The sequence below is a fragment of the Larus michahellis genome, chromosome 1, assembly GCF_964199755.1.
Source record: "Larus michahellis chromosome 1, bLarMic1.1, whole genome shotgun sequence".
NCBI classification, from domain to species: Eukaryota; Metazoa; Chordata; class Aves; order Charadriiformes; family Laridae; genus Larus; species Larus michahellis.
The window spans coordinates 54,831,417-54,850,565 of record NC_133896.1 but is presented as its reverse complement, the minus strand read 5'-3'; the positions used below and the strand labels follow the sequence as shown (position 1 = coordinate 54,850,565).

General features: G+C 48.5%; 1 protein-coding gene across 9 annotated transcripts in view; it reads right to left on the bottom strand.

Moving 5' to 3' along the window:
* Positions 1 to 19,149, bottom strand: part of TCF20 (transcription factor 20) — a 130,316-nt gene that overhangs the window by 74,273 nt on the left and 36,894 nt on the right. Inside the window, exon 1 of one of the 9 annotated variants that reach the window (XM_074577634.1) lies at positions 5,090 to 5,182. The exons of 7 other annotated variants lie outside the window; for them this stretch is intronic. The gene's annotated coding sequence lies outside the window, so the exon portion shown is untranslated. Of the gene's footprint in view, positions 1 to 2,196; positions 3,544 to 5,089; positions 5,183 to 19,149 lie in introns of those variants that run through there. One more of the 9 variants, XM_074577644.1, reaches the window with a different exon arrangement.

The following is a 19,149-nucleotide window of genomic DNA, read 5'->3' as shown; positions in this document are numbered from 1 at the left end:
CTCTCTTTTCTTGTTGTGTTTTTTTGTGGCTTTCCCCCCCCTCCCTCGCAAATAAAGTTTGTGACCATGATGGAAATACCTTTCAAAAGTGGTCTGGGCAGGACAGACAGCAGCCGCCAGCCCAGGCTCCCCCAGCCCTTTTGGGACAGAGCCACCGGCCACGCTGGGGCCGGAGCAGGATGAGGTGCTGGGGTGAAAACCGAGGGGTGTGGGAGAGGGTCTGGGGGGGACGATGGAGGGGGATTGCGGGATGAAAGAAGCGGATGCTGTGGGTCCCACCTGGGATGTGCTGGGAAGGCTGGCGCCGAGAGCCACCGAGCAAGCCAGGGCCACACGGTGTGACCGAAGCTCGGTGGCAGAGGTCTGGGAGCCAGGGGCCGGGCTGAGGTAATGCTAATCAGCGTGCACTTGGGGTGTCCCCACCCAAGGACCTGAAATCACGTCTAAACTACAATTGGAATAAAAGAGGTATCAAAGGTCAGGCTTAAGGTGACAGAGTTGTGCGTGAGGCCTAAGCAAGGCAATAGGGTTAAAGAGCGAGGTTTTTGGTTCCCTAGTGTATTTTTAGGTTTTAGGCGCCCTGGGGAGGGGCAGGGAGGCCGCCATAGAGGAAAGAAATGCCAGGAGGCTTTGATGTACTCCCAAAACAAGGCAATGCCTGGATATTGCTCCAGGAGCAAAAGCTGATGATACAGACTTCTGAGGTCATTTCTGAAACAAATCCTAAAAGAAAAAAAAAAAAAAGGGTTACTAAGTAGCTAGTGGCTTAATGTGACCTGGAAGGGTGTAAAGTTTGGGGGTTTTTTTGGTTATTCAGCAGGAGGATTTTATTTTTTTTTTTAAATCAATTTCTCAAAATTTAACACAACCTCAAACATGTTGGTAAATAAGCAAAAAAAAATATAAAATCTGTTATTTGTGTTTAAAATGGAAATTTTTTTTTCTCCTTTTGAAGCAAGGCAGCTCAAACACTTGCACTGTGCTAATCATGCCTGAAGGCCAAGAATTCAGAGGGATAAGCCAAGGGCACAGCCACAGCCAAGTGAAATAAAAAAAAAATTAAAAAAAAATTAAACAGCGCTAATTGCGGACAATGTTATAAAGTTATTTGAACTGCAGAGCCAAAGGGGCGACAGCTTGTGCTCCTCACAGTGTGTCCACTCCTCTCTCCAGCCTCCATCCCTGCCCTCGCCGAGACCTGCAAAGCATTCCCCACCGCCGCGCCGACCTGGAAGGGAGGAGAAAACAGCACTGCCATCTCAGCCTGCCCTTCCCGCAACCTGCCAGTGCAGCAGGAGGGAAATCTGTATGTGGAGCGAGCGAGAAGTGTGGAGGAAACGATCCAGATCCCTGCCACGAACCGGCTGGCAGGTACATTCCCAGCTTGCCGCTGCTGGACGGCGGGAGCACCCCACCAGTGCCTGCGGTGCCCTGGAGGGCTAGCAGCCTGCACGGCGGCGCTGGAAGCCTGGCAGCGGGCAGGGGCGAGAGGCGGTAGTTGGCAATTTTTGTACCCCAGGAGCTCTATGTGCTTCCAATGTAAAACCCAGGCGGCCAGAAGATGCTCTTCCAGGCGGGAGCTCCACCATGGCTGAAGCCTCTGTTCCTGCACTGACTCTGAATCCCAGCGCCTCAGGGCATCATCGCCTCAGCCCTGGCACAGCCACGGCACCAGGGGAGATTTCCCCTGTCGTTTTACGGCTTCTCTGTGCCAGTATAGCAATAAAACAGGCTGCAATGGAAGGAATAAACTCTCCTTCTGCCTCCACTTGTGAGAGGGAGGGAAAAGGTATGAATTGCGAGCTGGCAGGTCCCCATCCTATCTTGTATCCTTCACCAAGTCTTGCTCGTTGTTTGGCCACAACTTTGCTACCGTTTTTATACGGAGTGAATCTCCTTTGATCATTTTTAATTATTTTTTTTCCCACCCTTCTGACTGCATGAGGGAAAGCTGCACATTTATCCCACTCCTCCTCTCTCGGGGAACCTCCCTCAACCCGCCTGTGTCGGGGAGGCAACATGGCTGCCAGCGCGCCAGGATGCCAGCAAGGCGAGGAGGTGAAGGGGGAAGAAGAGATGGAGGCACGGGCGTTTGTTGGGAAGTGGAATAAAGAACTGGGGGGGAAGAGGAAGGAATCTAACATGCACACACCGACTAGCATGGGCTTGCTCCAGCTTGGCCCACGATGCAATTACCTGACTTGGAGGCCGGCCAAGGCTCCCAGGCTAAGTCCCTCTGCACTTGTGCAAAGTGCTGTCAGAGCTGCTGGGACCACAAATAGTCAGGGCTTCGGCAGCGCGTCTCATCCAAAAAGGAGAAAAAGAAAGAAGGAAAAAAAAAAAAAAAAAAAAAAAGAGATAGGGCAGGGACTGAATGGGCTTATTTTCACACAACTGCGATTGTTTTGTTGATGCGGAAAGGTAATTAAAAAAAGTTCTGATTTCAAACGTGCCACAGAATTCCCAGAGCCCAGAGGCTGCTGCTTAGAGGCAGATTAATCACACTGAATTCTCCATCTAGATATTGCATGCACTCCAAACTCCCACCGCTAATAGCTCTAATATTCTCCTCAGCGTGTGCATGCTGCTGGTGTTATGTTCCAGGAATATTAATTCCCCAACTCAAGCTCCTTTTGCTTGCGCATGTACCCTAAAGGCTTGCTGCCGGGCACTGGGAGATTATGGAAAAGAGAAAACAGGGCTAGAGGAGAACCGGGGTGCAAAGGTACTGGCTGGAACTCCTCAAGGAAAGTCATTAATGTTCTTTGGATAAGCAAGCCATCCAAATAAAATCTACCTGAAGGCCAAGTTCTTTAAACAAAGACAGCCAACTACACACGCACAAGATGGTTGAAATTAAAATGAGCTCCCAATGCTGGCTTTGTGTTACCCGCTCCAGCTACCCTGCCACTTGCCCAAAATTTCAGTCCTATTAATTGTGAGCTCTGAACTAGGGGTTTCGTTTGTGTCTCCTGCTGGTGTCTTCCCCCAGCCCCTTCTACCCCCGCGCAAGGCTGCAGGCATCTCAACTCTTGCTGCCACAGGCTAGTAACAGTGAAAACGTAGCGGCACCTGAAGAGCAGGTAGCGCTTTACACGGCCAGCCCCTTCTACCCCCAGCAAATCCGACAGCCCAGTAGGTTCACGGTCCAGCTCAAGGTCTCGCTGCACGTCAAGGACCAGAAGGTGCATCCCTGGGAGCCTCATTCCCCATGGAAAACAAAAAAGGGGAGGAAGAAAGCAGGAGAGAAACATGTATTTTTCTTTGAATTCAAGTAACTGCCGTTCCTAGTAAGCAGTTCAGTGTGTGTGTGATCTATATATATGGCCAAAAGGCCGGCTGCTAAGCTTTAAAACCAATGCGCACTTGAAAAGTACCATTTAAGATGCCTATGATGTAATTTTCAAAGCTGCTAAATGCCCAAAGCTCCTAGTGCTGTTCAGCGAAGACTGCAGGCAGCCGCCAGGTTAAAACACTGTTCCCTGAAACCAGCCACACCAGGACGCTGGAAACCTCCACGCAGAAGAAACCTCAAAACGGATGGCGCTGGTCATGCTTCCATTTAGTAGGATTACTTGCATGACAAGAAGCTGTCGTGGGTATGATTTTCTTTGTCAAGCAGTCAAAATATGTATCTCAGTGTAATATAAATCAGCATGCCTATGTCAGCGCTGGAAAATAAAAGGGAGTTTGCCCCTTTTGTTGCAGGCGTTTCTGATAAGCGCACTAGTACGCAGGTTAATTTGGACGCGACCAGTCCACGAGCTGTTTTCACAGCTCGGAACATCTTACCTAGGACTAAAACCTGTAATGACACGGGTGCACAGGCGTATGTGGTGGCCCTCCCCACGCTCATGACAGGTTGAAGAGAAAAGGCAACATTTTTATGGCTAAACACTTTACAGGGGGCTGGTGGTAGCGGGAGGGAGACCTGCATTACAACAGAGACATTTTTTTGACCTTCCTCTGTTTGCTACAGATCACACAGGTCTACATGTGCCTCGAACTCTCAGCCGATTCCTTAAACTTGGCTCCCGCTGCAGGGAGGGGGAGGACAGGACTCCAACCCAGGCGCCGCCTGCCCAAGGCCCTTGGGGCTTAACTCTGCTGTATTGGCAGGGGAGAAGCACGGCCTTCCTTCGCTGTGATAAACTGAGGCATCGCTCTGTGTCGCTTAGGTGCAAATCCGTGATCCTCTTTCTCTCTTTGTACACAAAGAATGAAGCTGATAGCGAAGCTGACATCTAAATCCTCACTATTGCACATCTGAGATAACCCCGGTTGTTTTTGTTTTTCGAACTCAAACATATGAGAAGGGAGAAAGACAGAAGGATTTCAACCCTTGCCAAACCCTGTCGCCAGCCCCCTGAGTTACAGATCTATGAACTCTTACATGGGATGAGGGCTCTTTGCTTTTATCTCCCTGTGCAGCGCGTGTCCTCAGCCCTTTGCAGACAGATGTTTTGCCCTCCGAAAGGGAAAAGAGGAAAAAAAAAAAAAAGAGAGAGAGCGTGAGCACAGAGGAGAGAGAGGGAGCATGAGCAAGAATGCTGTCTGCAGATGTCAATCAGGACTTCAGTCTAGGTCTAACCTGCCAGTCCTGCAAAAGGAGGATACATGAATTTTCTAGTTGGATAGTCAGTATCATCAAACAAGAAAATTGTGAGGTTTAGATTGTAATGCAGTCTCACGTTCAGTAAAAAGGCCTTGCTACATGGAGATGATGTGGGACTGAGGAGCCTATTCCTAGCACCTTAAAAATTAAAATTTCACTACAAATATCCTAAAGAAATGGTCAAAAATAGTACAGCATTTCAGACCGGTTTTGTAGAGCACGGTAATATTGGCAAGCGGGAAGTGATTGTAGGTAGAATACTGTCAGGTTTGGGGAAAGCTTTCTCTGCATTTTAAAAAATTACATGAAGGAAAATATTCTTGGGAATGAAAAGTCTAATGATTACAGGTATACAGAGAGTGTCATCTCTATCTTGGCGTTTAGCAGAAATCAACTCCCCCACGCCAACACCCTCCCCTCCAGCCACCCACCCTGATATTCTTCTTCACCACTTCCCACCCATTAACCCAGTACCTGCAGTGCAGTGTTCAAGTGGGACTGGCGGAGCTGCTGCCGCTGTCATCTCGTCGGAGCTGGCAGTCACCTGCCAATCTCGCCCCCACTTCCTCCTCCCCCCTGCTCCCCCCCACCCCTCGTCAGTGCAGCTTTCCCTGGGGATAGATCACTCTTCCCCCCCCCACCCCCCTCCAGCAGCCTGACAAATAACTACTGTTAACTCAATAATATCCCCCTCCAAGGTTTTTTAATTACCAGCCGTCCGCAGGGCGCGGGACTCGCACGTACAGAGAGAAATGGGCCGGAGAGGCAAGGCTAGCAACAGGGGGTCGGGAGAGTTTGGGCTGATGCGGGCTTCATGCCGAGGGACAGGTTTCCTGGTCCCCCATCCGCATGGCAGGGCTGGCACAGGCAACCTGCAGACCCCCGCAGGATGCTGCCGCGCCGGCAGCGGGGCACAGGGATGCGGGCAAGGTGCGGGGTGGGTAACATGCCGCTGTGTTTGGGGAGGTAGGAAGGGGTGGATTTGGTCTTGCAAGGGCTGATGAGGAAAGCTGCTCCTGCAGGACAAGGGGAGACTCTGCTACACCAGCTGGGGAAGCACCATCCAGGACAGCGTTTATTTATACAGCATTTTAAATGGGAACCAGAAAAAAAAGGGGGGGGGGCTGTGGAGGGGAGAGGGGAAAAAACCCCATCAGGTGCCTTTCTGTTTGTACATCTTTACCAAATACATCTATCGTTTGACATACAAAAAGGCCTTTTTTTTTTTCCTTTGCAAGAGAATAGTCTTATTTTGTCATTATTTTTTTTGCTGAAAATTCATGGGTCTGTGGCCTGAGAGGCTTTTTCTTAGCCTTGAGTTAAATGGACACGGCTTACTGAACTTTCAAACAAGCTCTCCACCTAATATTTGTTTGTTCACGCCCATTTACACTCCCTTGATTTTTAACAGGTCTGAATACGGCTTATTTTTTTAAATAATCGGTTAATGAAGTTTTATCTGAATACTTGTAAGCCTATTAGTGCTCGAGTTGTCCATCGAATCCCCCCTCTCCCCCGAGAGGTTAAACAAGCCCAGAAATCCTTTTGTACTTGAAATAACACGCTGGGAAGAAAAGAAGCAAAGAAGGATAAAAAAGCCCAAGCCCCACATTCGTTCCTTTTTAAATCATAAAGAGACATTGGGAAAGGGGCATAAACGCTAGGCTTCCCCCAACCCCCGCTTTTTCTCCTCTCCCTCCTTTGTAGGTCACCTTTACTATGAAGACATTGATGCTTCAAGTCTTCATTTGCTTAAATCAGAGTAACTTCAACACCACAATCAGGTAAATGCCGTACCCCAGGCAGGCGATGAAGGTGAAGGAGCATCCATCCCTGCACCGGGGAAGGAGGCACCCTGCGTGGGGGGAGGACTGGGTCCTCCTACGCAGGAGTGGGGCAGGGGGGGCTTCCCTGGGAAGGGGCAGGCCCTTTTGGAGCAGGACAAGTTTGAGGGCATGGCACCAAATGGGCTGAGCTGGGGTGGAAGGGGACCAGGCAGACATGTTGTGCCGAGGGATGTTGTGCTGTGTTGACGCCGGCCTCCGCACCCCAGGAAGGGCTGAGGGCGGCAGTCGAGGGGGAGAGAGCGGCACGGCAGCCTAGGAGCCCTTTGGCAGCTGCCCCTGCGCCCCCGGGGGAGCATCCTGGCAGGCGAGAGAGCCCCCGCTCCCCTGAAATAAACAGCAGCCTTCCCAATGCTTCATTAAACTAACACAGCTTCCCGCCATTGCCCCGGCAACCGACACAGGCCTCCTGTTTGCCAGCTGGGGGAATTAAAGGCAGCCTGGCAGCCAGCCCCTGGCTCCTCCGAAAGCTCCCCTTACACTGTCAGAAAGCGTCCCCAGGCAGGGGAGGGGGCCGGGCAGCCCCCCAAGGTGCCACCTGAGATGGGGGGAGTCCTGCTCCCCCTCAGTCTGGCAAGCTGCGGTCCCCAGGGAGGCAGGGACCCCACCACCGCCACCAGCACTGGTGCTGGAGGGCAACACAAAGCTGGAGGGCTCGCCAAAACGATCTCTGTACTGGAAACAGACTAAATAACCCCCTGGATGGTCCCATGGCGCAAAGGTGGATGCTACTCCCCATCACAGCATCACCTCCGTCCAAACATGATCAATAGTTCACATTAATTAGCAACACACTCCTCTCGCTGCCCATCCACCAGCCAAGTAAGCAAATTATGTCCTCTTGTCCCCGGTTTTCTTCCATCCTCTTAAATCACATATGCCACGAGATAAGCCTTAGCGCGATCCTCTGCTCCCATTGCCCCCTTGGTGGACATAAGAGAGGTGACAGAGGACACACTGCCCCGTCCTTTGTGGCTTGTCCTTTGATAAAGCCATCTCAGGAAGAGCTTGGAATGAAAACATCGATGTACCGGCCTCGAGTGCACAGACACCCTCCCAATCCCTCGGTTCAAAACAGGTAGACAGCAGGCAAGGCAGAGACATCCCTCCACACGGCCTCAGCGGAGGAGCTCATTATGCTGCCCAAATCCCAGAATTAGAGCCGCTGGGCTGGTGTAATGTGCCAGCTGGTTCCAGCACCTTCCTCCCACCATCACGCCAGGCCAGTAACACCACAAAGGAGGTGCTGCCCAAATTGGTGAGGAGAGGAAAACACCTCGCTTCACAACGGCAATGAATAAAGGAGCACTATTCACTCACTCGGGCATCCACATCTGTTTTGTCCTGTTTTCCATGACTACTGGCTGTGAGCAGAGGTCTCACAGGGAGGAGCATTAAGTATTTATTCCAGCTCTAGGTTTTGTCAGCTTCTGATGCCACCAATGTGTTTCGATCCTGCTTGGAAAACTACATGGCTTTTTTTTTAATCCTGGGATCCCAAAACAACTCTGCAAAGGTACCTCCAACCTCGCTGGTAGTACCCCAGCTTTCCATAGCTCTGCAGCACACGTTTTGCAACGAACTTAACTCTGTCGAAAGAGACCCACTCCAGTCCTGCCTCTGAACAATTTGTATGCCTTACCCCTTGCTTCTTTGTGATAACAGTTTTATGAAATACTACTTAGCTACACATTAAATATCAGAATTAAGAAAAAAAGAAGAGAAAAATAAAGAAATGAGTACATTACAGATTCTGGCCACTACTCTGCACTGCATGAGGAAATGGCACATGGAAAATGTGGAGCTGTTTATAAGCATTAAATAACAGTTTCTAGCAATCTTGCAGAGACAAACATAAAGGCAGCACATCCAAGCAACCCTACAAAAATTAGCTCAAGAGATCCCACCTCAGTGACAGGAGACTGTGACAGACTGTAGTTCAGGGTGTCTGAGCACATCTTGAACAGAGGGAAATAAGGGGCAGGAAAATATAATCAAACACCTTCCTTCAGTCCAAAGCTCCCCAAAAGAACCGTTACAGTCCACGAAAGGGGAGTCTTTGAGGTTAAGGGGAAAAAGTATGAACACTTTGACATAATTCACTGTAAATTATAGTGAGAGTGGGAAGAATATTGCCTTAGCTTTGATGGGGGATGCAGAGAAAAGGGGACGCTTTCAGCTACTTGCAGGAGAAATTGAGAGGGGAAATTGCAAGGGGAAGATGTGCATGCAGATTACCGCAGGTAACAGCCTTTAGACTGGGAATCATAGAATGGTTTGCGTTGGAAGGGACCTTGAAAGATCATCTTGTTCGAACCCCCTTGCCATGCACAGGGACACCTCCCACTAGACCAGGTTGCCCAAAGCCCCATCCAGCCTGGTCTTGAAAAATTCCAGGGAAGGCGAGTGTTAACCAGAAAGCCTGGTTAGGAGCTGCAGGCCTGCCAGTGGTCTTGGTTTAACCATGTGTCTCCTACTTTGGAAGTTTCTGATAGTCTCATCTTCTGATACTCTCCTCATGCAGGACTCTGACCTCTCAAAAAATGGCACACATACAAAAAAAAGCAGCTTTCTAGTTCTTAAGCTTTTCTTCAAAGCAATAACAAGTCGAATCACGGAGACTTAAAACCAAACTCCTTCCCCCAAACAGAAACCAATTTATGTTTAAATATCATTTTTTTTCAGGTAGTGCCAGGGTGTGAAGGGAGAGGAGGAGGCTGACAAGTCCTGAGGCAAAGGGACACCTGCACCAATCTGGACTGCTCTGTGCCCTGTCCCCACCTCTCCAACTGGGAAGCACTCAGAGCTTGCTGTTGCCAAACCCACTTTTATTTTTTCCATGCTCCTCACTAATTAAACCTTCAGTCAGGTCTGCCTCTCCTCCCACCTGGACTAGCTCAACTCCCTACTTCCACATTTTTTTCATTCTTCCTCAGACTCAGGAGATGTAAGTTTCTCGAGTCTCAAAGCTCCTGGAGGATGAGGTGGGTAAGGAGCCGTCTCTTGGCTCAGGCAAAACGTGGTCCCCTTCTGACTGCCCTCCTCCGAGGCTGGATTTCAGAGCAGAAGAGACTGCTGTCAGCGAGCCAAAGGCGTGCAGGGGTTGGGGAGGTGGCTGGTCTCTGTGTGCGCACCGCGTCCTCCTTCCTCGCTGCTGCCATACATGATTAATCATCCCTGAGACATGCCTGCTGCTTCCCTCTGGCTCTCCAACAACCACAACGGCGGCGGCGGCAGCAGTTGAGAGCAGAGAGACCTCCTCAGGTTCCCGGCCCCGGCCCAGCGAGCGTTTCCCAGCGGGGACCTCTGATCCTCGCACACATCTCTCTCTCGCACGCGCCGGTCTGCCTCACGGCCTCGCAATTAATCGCTCCCCTCCCCCCATTTTCAAACTCGGCTCATCTCCCACCCCTCCCCCCACTCTCTCCCCCCCCCCCCAGTCCATCTGTGTCTAATTGCATTTCATCTGTAGTCATTCTCTGGAAAACTCACCGGGAAGGTGTCCAGGAGACTAGCACAAGCTTAAACACGCGCTTGACACGGGGAGCCAGGGGGAGGCCGGCTGCCCTGCTGGGGCGGATCGAGGGCCCGAGGGAGCTGGTCCTCTCTGCAGCCCACCTCTCGCCTCCCGGCCTGGGCAGGGGATGGGGTGCCTGCCAGCGGGCAGGGGGCTGGCAGCCGGGGAGAGGCGGCAGGCAGCCAGGAAGGGCCGTCGAGGGCCGTCAGGGCAGAGGTGAGGCTGCTCAGATGCCAGCTCGTGGTCTACCGTGGGCAGCACTTGCTTCCCTCCTTCCTCCGCTGAGCACCGGCATGACCTGCAGCCAGGCGGGATCCAGCGCTCCCCTTGCCCTCCTGGACGCTGCCCCTTCCCCAACCAGGCGCTTGCCACTTGCATTGCCTGTGTTCCTGCCTTGTGCATGGCACGCTTAAGCCGGCTGTGTCCCAGCGGTGCACAGCCCCGCTGGCCACACAGCTCCTCGGTCCCACCCCACCACCTCGCTGCTGCTCAATCCCACAGGGGCCTCCTGTCAGAACCAGAAGTTATCCAAGGGCTTGTTCACCCTGGGAAGGGGGGCAATAAGCCAGACTGAACAGACAGCACGCCGGGCACTGCACACCAGGTCACGCCATAGCCACTCTCACTCACCACTGGAGCGAGCAGCTCAGCTCTTAATTGCCTATGAAAAATGCCCCCACAAAATAGTCCAGAACAGCTAGGGAGCCATAAACTCACACCCCAGCTTACTGCATGCTAACTTCCCTGCATAAACAAGCTTAAGCGTGTAGTGGTTTTATGCTGAAAGCAAGGTTTCCTCCTGGAGAGGCGGCTCTCATTGTGGGCAATTTAAAGTTTTATACCTGAGGTAGAAGATCTGCAGCCCAGGGGCTGAGCATAGTCCACAGGTTCATTTTGCATAGGCTGGAGCCCCCTGACTTCACAAATCACTGCTGGATAACACAAAGGTATGGGCTGATGCGTGGCTGCCCGGAAGGCCAGCTTGGCTCTCAAGAAGGGAAGGGTTCTCCACCTTTGCTGCAAAGAGCCACTCTTCCAGTTGTGGGAGGGTAGGGAATGAACTACTAACCCGTATAACACCACCTTAAGCCTCGTCCATTTGCTGCCAAAACTTTAAATAATAGAATTCACAGCTCTAATAAGGGTGACAAATTTACTTTAGTAGGGCAGCAACTTAGACCCAGACAAATCTTTCTCCATTTCTTTTCTCCAACCAGCCAGCAGCTCCGGAGACAGAATTGCTTTTATCCAGGCTGACAGTGAGGGGCATGATTACAATCAGGTAACTCCCAGGCTTTTCCTTTCACTTGCCTTCCATTGACAATGGCTACGCACCAAAATCAGTCCAAGGGATGCAAACACAGAAGTAAGCAATTGAGTTACCATGACTAACAAGTTACCATTTGCCAGCTGAGTCACAGTAACACTGAACCAACCAACCTCCTGATGGTTTAAGCAAATGTTTTACTCCTTATTGCAATGAAGAAGGATCACAGAGTCAACTACTATAGCCCAGATGACAATTCATAATCTCATCGTGGTAAATCAACTTGCTGGCAATCATCTGTTCATACATTTTGCTCTGCCAAAATCAGACTGAGTCAAACCTTTTGGTTCCACCAAATGCCACAAGCCACAAACGCATTTCTGCAGTACAATTGCAATGCTGTTTGTGGTGAAGATGCAAAAAACTACTACATTTTACCCTTTTAAGCCCCTTCTCAAAACAATTATTCTAATGAAAAGTGCAACATTGAAGCTGTTCATCTCCAGAAGCAGGATCAACACAAACATATGTAAATACATCTTTAAATAAGCAAAATATCATCCTGCCTTCTCCCTCATTCTTCCTGGCTATTGGACACCGAACCGAGAATCCAAAGTCTGGGTTCAGTTCCCAGTTTTAATGCAGACCTTCTGCACCATCTTGAACCACACAACACAATTCTTTATGAGGCTATAAAATGGGGATGCTACTAGTTTTGACACAAAGCAAGGTGGAATACACGCATCAATGCTTGTAAAAAGCTCTATACAAAAGACAAGGGTTGTATAAATAACTAAATATAAACATACACAACAAATTTACCACTGCCCCAGAGCTCTGACTTTGTAAGGTAGTCTACAGAGGAGGGTATTTTCCTGATGCTTACCCATTTAATGAAAACAAGTACCTGTGAGAGAACAGACAGCACTCCATCTGCAGATGAATTTTATCTGCTTTCAATGCTAGTTCAGAGCCAGCACATGCTGGGAGTAAACAAAATCCCTTACGAGAAAACAATTTGTGACAAATGAGAGCAGCACATGGACGGAGGACCACTGAACAAGTCCCCCTACACGTCAACATCACAGAAACTACCACCACCCTTCCTAACTCTTGCAGAGGTCAGGAATTGGGCAAGGCACAGAAACTTACCGGTCCTCCCACTGCTAGCGGCACTCTGCTCTGTGTCAACACACGTCCTCCAGGCTGGCAGAGGAAGTTTTTACTGGCATTGTCTAAACTGTGTCGTTACAGTGCAAGGACTGTCAACCCTGTCTCTTTCATCAGCACAGAGTTCTCCTTATCAGAGAAGAGAAGCACAAAAGGGAGAGAGAATTACGTACACACGAGCAGTGTTTCTCCGATGCTCAGCATAAAAATCTAATCAAAATTGTACCAGAATGGTGATGTGAAAAGCACCCTGCCAAGTCAGTAATAAATATAAAATTCATATCTTACATTTCCACAATATATCACCTCTCATCCCGCTGTTGGGACTCGGATGAATCCCCAAATCAGAACAGATTTGTACTGGAATCTAACATTTTTGTTGGCTTCACATTCATTCAAATTGCACCCTTAAGTGAGAGTAGGATAACAGGCACTTAAAATGGCCCCTTGAATGCAGTGGCAGCCATTTTAAACAGGGCCCAACTCCTTCCAGCCGCCGGACTCATTCCCTGAAGTTCGTTCCCCACCCACCCCATGTCCCTCTCACTCCCTGAGCCCTGCACTCGGTCCTGTTCCCCCTCCCGACCACCCTGCAGCAGAGGAAAGACAAAGTGGTATTTTTAGGGCGCACAAACAGCTGGTTTACCCCAGTAGGCCCCACTGACGATATCCTAACTCCAAACACAAACCATCTAATTCTGGAGATTGTAGCCACCGAGACCTGAGCAAACCTCGGCATAAAAGACAATAAACCCCATCTTCTCTGCTTTCACCCTTCCCAAGCAATACTCCTGGGCAGATATTATACACAGCATCTGCAGAGTCCGAGAACTACATGTTGTGCAGCCAGCAGTAGTAACAGCTTCTCCTTTTTGTGAAGACCTCATGAATTGCGAAAAAAGTAGAGGTGACAAGGAGCGAAAAGTCATAGTCCACCTCCCTGTGGCTCATTATCCTAATACCCATCACCAAATCCTTCCTGGCAGATTCCTTTGCCAAGGACTCCGATGGGAACATTCAGCAGTCCCGCTCTCTCTCATCTTATCAATACACCTATATAATAAAACTGTGCCCATTTTTTCACCTTCTGAAAGACAGATGCATAAAAGATAGAAGGTGTTAGAAAACCCTGAGGAACACTACAAATGTTAATAGCAGTAGGTACCCTAAGACAGAAGCGCCGATCCTAGTCTTTCACGCATCATACCATACCTCATCGCTGCAAGTCTAAATAGTGAAAGCATCTTCTAAAACCTTAACGAACAATAAGGTGTCTAAACAAAGACCAAGTTTTCATGACTGCTCAGGAGCCATGAGCGGTAGGTGTTCAGTTCTTCTAAATTCTGATGTTTCCTCTAACGAGCCACAGGTGACCTCAAACTCCACTGCCTCATCACTAGTGGTAGCACAGCTAACTAGGGATGGCAGCTGTGAAATGCATTGCCAGGTTTCCCTTTTTTCAGTAAGGTTTTGCAGATCTTCATATTTCTCATACTTACATCTATTCACTTCTTGGTGCCACTGCCTACAAACCAAGTATTTGGGGAAGAAAAAACCCTTGGGAGCCACAACAATATGAATGATTTAAAGTAGTCCATCCAAAGAAGGAAAAAGGAGCTACCAGTACTTGGAGACGCTTCCAAAAGGAGGTACATGATAAAGGTATGAGTCTTCTGTAGTTCCAAGTACATTTATCTGCATCTACACCGACGAAATCAGGACAGTTATTTCACCTCTGACAGCAGAAACATAGCTGCAGCACACTCAAGAATCAACTCCTGATACTAAAAAACAAAAGAAAAAGCCCACCACCCCACAATGTCATTTAGCTTTACAAGACGATAAACTATGCATCATTTGTCTTCCTTTTCCTAGTATAGATAAGCCCTAGAACAGCATCACCCAAACTGTGGTCCACAGGTCACTGCTGGTCTGTGAATTGTAATAGGTGGTCCGTGCAGCACGCTATCTGCAAACAACACTCAGTTGGCACCTAATAAAACTCCCCATCCAGTGCCCTGGGTCATTTTTCCCATTATAAACACTGAATGTTTTTATGCCTATATGACAGATAAGCATTTATATCTCAATGTAAAACATCATCCAGACTGCATCTATTTTGACCAAAGGGAAGAGACAGTATGAGACCCTTCCTGAGAGAGCCGCTCATCACAACTGAAACATCAGCATTTTCTACTCACAGTCATTGCAATGATACAGGCGTAGGAGATGCAGGACGCATGGGTGGGCCGTCTCCTGGAGAAGACTTGCAACAGAGCTACTTCTATGTACAGGCGGACACCGCTGCAGACAAATAGCTGCGCTTGCTGCAGTATTATTATCAGTCTCTAGAGCTGACAAGCCTCAAATTGTTTTGGTTGCAACCATACTGGAAGGCTGGCATTACTTCTGGGCTACACCTGCTCAAAAAACTCATGACAAAATAGAAGGCTGCAGAAGAGCAACAAGTACATTACCAAGAACCAGAAATCAATTTACAAACACAAGGACTAAATACAAGAGCTTGCTAAGCAATGACCAATGAGCTGGGACCTCAATTGCCTACAAACCTCTGACAGGCACAAACAAAAAAGTGGATCATTCACCACTACCTGGACTACGCTCAGGTCCGGTGGAAACCAAGAAATGAAAAACACAGGCCCGTTGCTGCCTGGGGAAAAGAGGACAAATCACTTTAACAGGGAAGCATATGGTCTCGTCTTCTCAGGAAAACATCGGAAAGGCAATCACTCGGGACAGCTAAAACGAAATTGAACGCAAATACCAGAAAACGCGTGGAAGGAAGTATCACATATACTGTGCTTTGATCATGCGTAGAGGTAGGTAATCAGATCAGTGGGGTGGGTTTTTTTGTTGTTGCTGACTAAAGGATATTCAATTCCACAGCTGAACAGCAACTTACTTACTCTTCACTTACACCTTGCCACTGTCTACCCAGGCTTCAGTGTAGGATGGTTCCTGTCACACAAGAGTGTGACACACCTGTACCTAGCATACAGTACAGTGCAAGAGGCTTCAGGCAGAACCTCTATTCTTGACTCTTTGAGGATAATCAAATAACCATGCTGAATCAGGCTGGTTGTTTGTTTTGCTTAAAATGTATTTACTTCAACAAGTAATTAATATTTTGAGTAGAGAAGGCCTTTGTTAAAGATTCACCACATTCACCCCTTCAATTAAGGTTTTAAATGTTCACATTCATAGATTCATTTACACCTCCCACTTGTCCTTCAGCAATGCCAGAAAAGACCAAGGTTTACATTGCCGACATCTCAAAGATAAAAAGGAAAATAAAAACAAATCCTCCAGAAAACAAAACAAACAAACAAAAAATACACCAACCAAATTGGGAAAAAAGACCAAACCCAAACCTACCAGGTCTTTTATCCATCTCCAGAAAGATGAAATGGTGTCCAAGCTGAGCTGTTTAGAAATCTCTCCCCTCTCACGTGCAATACTGCAGCTGTAAGATGAATTAGAGGAGCAACACGGGCAACTGGGGCATCACCGGCCACCAGAGGAGAAGACGACTTGAGCCCCCCAGCCTGGATGTGGGGCTGAAAGGCCTCACTCAACCCGCAGCCCCGCACCCCAATGTGGGCAAGGCGGAGAGGGCAGGTGTGGGTCAGGGGGATCCGGCCTCCCTTAGTACCTGCAAGAGGGCACGGAGATTTCTGCTGTGCGGGCGGTGAACTCGGCGTACCCCGGCGATGGACAGGTACCCCGGGGGTGGCTGGGGTATTTGCATATGTTAATTGCAATGTCGAGGTGTTTGCGCCCGCCGCGCTCACTTCTTCAGGGGGAAACGGCGGCGGGATGCGACTCTACCTGTGCCGTGCTGGTGATGTCACAGGCAGCTATTTCCAGCCCGGTTGCCATGGAAACCACCAGGCCTCAGCACCAGTTAGCGGTTCAATATATAATTTACTTATTCTTTTTCACCTAAGTGATTAGGACTCAAAATACAGAAGCATCTCACAGACCCTCAAATCCTCTGATCGTTTCATAGGAATTTCTTGAAGGCAAAAACCAGGCTGAAATACTGAGCTGTGCACTCGCCAGGGAATTAAAAATCCAGGCAAATAAAAGCCTAAAACAAGACAAAAAAACCAGTCCTCTCCCCTCTGTCCCCTGCCCTCCCAAGTTTCAAGGGAGACAAACGCTGCGGCTCCTGGAAGCTTTCACAGGGCTGTCACTGTTTGAAGGAGATGAGCTGACGGCGGAGGACGAGATAAAAGCCCGACACAGGAGCTGCCACATCCAGCGTCGCCTTTGGTCCATCCCACCTGGGATGCCACATCCCACTGTGTCCCGCAGGCGGCTGCTGCCCGACACCGCCGGCAGCATAAGTGTCTGCCCCATCCTCCGCCGCTGGTGATGGGTGGCTGCAGGACCCCCAGAAAGTCCCTTTTGGCTCCTACAGATTACCATCGTGCATTAAGGCATAAGCTTCTCCTCCTGATTAATCTTAGCAGAAGCAGTTATGAGTGCTGCGAGTCAACGCAACACCAAGCCAAGCCCTGGGGAAGGTAGCCCCTCTATCTCCACCCCGCTCTTACAGCCTGGGATTGCGGCGGTTGCCTATATTTTCCACAACTTTTTTATCTGGTGCTGCGGTCAGAGGTGAGGTGATTTCTCTGCTTTTCCACTGCCTAATTAGTCACTGCAGAAGCTTCTGCGAGACCCAAAGGTTATGCTTCAACATACTGGTCCAGTGAGAGAAAATGCAAATATTTTTACTGGGAGAATTTTCAAGAGATTCATCTATCTTCAGGTACTTTTAAAGTACCGGTCTTAACATTCCTTTTTGTGCTTCATTATTTTTTAAATTAGTATCTTTCAAAATGGGAAGTTTTAAGCATTAATTTTGAAAATCAGTTGCTTTGTGGCCGAGCCATGTGGTCTGACAGAACAATAGGAACAGCAATACCTCCCAGCCCCCCCCTGCCCCTGGTTTCAGACCGGCATGGGCCACCTCCCTCTTATTTCCCAAAACAAGTCACTGCAAACCATCCCCGCTGCACCCCTCCTCCTCGCCGCTCCTTCCTCCCTCACACACAGAGCTGGGAGCAGGGGAAAAAAGGGCAACCACCACCGAGACCCAACAAACAAAACCAGAGGCGTTATCACAGGCACAGTTTTAAATCAGACACATTACTCCCTAAAGAGTAAAAGGGAAAAAAAAATGCACAGACAAGGATCTTTCCATAGTTATTTTTTGTTGACATTCTTAAGCATTTTATATGCTAGGAAGTTCTCATCTACAAAACAGGACAACAATTTGAAAGCCACCAAGACAAACTGGCAGGGGACCATGCCAAGACATTAACACTCTGAAGAATTCAAGGGGCTTCTTCCTAGGGAAAGGTGCTATCGGGCACCATATGGCCTCAGGAGCAAATTTGAGAGGTCTTCCTACTCAAAATTATTTAATACGATAATTCAGAGTGGCCAGTTTCTTAAAACAAAAGAAAGCACCATTAAAGCAAAGTGTAGAAACATACGGTAGTGCCTCCAAAGTAAAAATCAAATAAATGTAATCTATAAAGCTAACTGACCTGAACAAATCTTTTTCCTTATTTCCTCCCCTTTCTCTCTTCCAACTCCTTGACTCAGCCCACCTTTCTCCAAACCGCTGCTTTCATTTGTGCTCCAATTCCTTTCCTTCTTTGAGCTGCAGCATCTCCTTTTCTCTCACCCTTTTGCATAACCCTCCGCACTCCCTGCAGCTCAACACCAGCTTCCCTCTGGTACCCCTTGGTCTGAACTCCCTCTTTTTCCGTGACTGGTCCCTTTCTGTCCCTTCATGCTCCCACCCTCGTTCTGCTGGGTCACAGAGTGCTTCCCTCCTTCTCTAATATCAGGATATGGCGCACGTTTTACCACTATCAACTGAATTAAACAGCCACAAAACCCTTGAGAGTGTACCAGGAGCTACCCTGATTTCAAAGCTAATGAAAATAAAAGATAAATTTATAAGTGACTGAGCAAAGACCACACGGGAAGTCAGTAGTATTGGCCGGAATAAAACACAGAATCAGGCTGATCTGTACTCAGGTCACTTCGTTGTCTAGAACCAGATCACACCATTGACAAATCAAAACAGATTTATGCCAAGACGAAACCAGAAACAGGCAGTGAAAAAAATAATTGCTGTTGGCTGTACATCGAGAAGTATGATTAAAAAGATGATTAAATGTTTCTATTTTGGAAAAAAAAAAACCAACCCAAAAAACAAAAACCAACAAAGAATGTCTTTAAAACCCCTTTGCTACAGCAGCTCATTTCACACAGGGAACGAGGCAAGAAAAACATGTTGCAGTGACTTTAGCTATGGGAAAATGACTGATACTTTGGATCGAGCTGACAGCTGACTTAAGAGTCATTGCTAGGGCTAAGATCTTCCTTCTCCAAGCAGCCTACAGTGGTCTGGCATGTCTCAAAACTTGAAAGAAAAAAAAAAAAAAAAGCTGCTGATTTCATAGAGAAGTAGCCTAAGAGGCTGTTTGGAGGATGAAGTCAACTACATATGGTTCTATTTATTTGTTTGTTTTGGGGTGGGGAGAGGGAGTCAGTGGCAAATTCTCAGCCCTAACAACCAGCTCACAATAAAAGCTTATGAAGTCAAGAGTTCCTCAAGGAAAAGGAACACTCTTAAAGTTTGTATTTATTACATAAATGCCAACATATTTGCCAGATTCCAAGACTCAGGCAG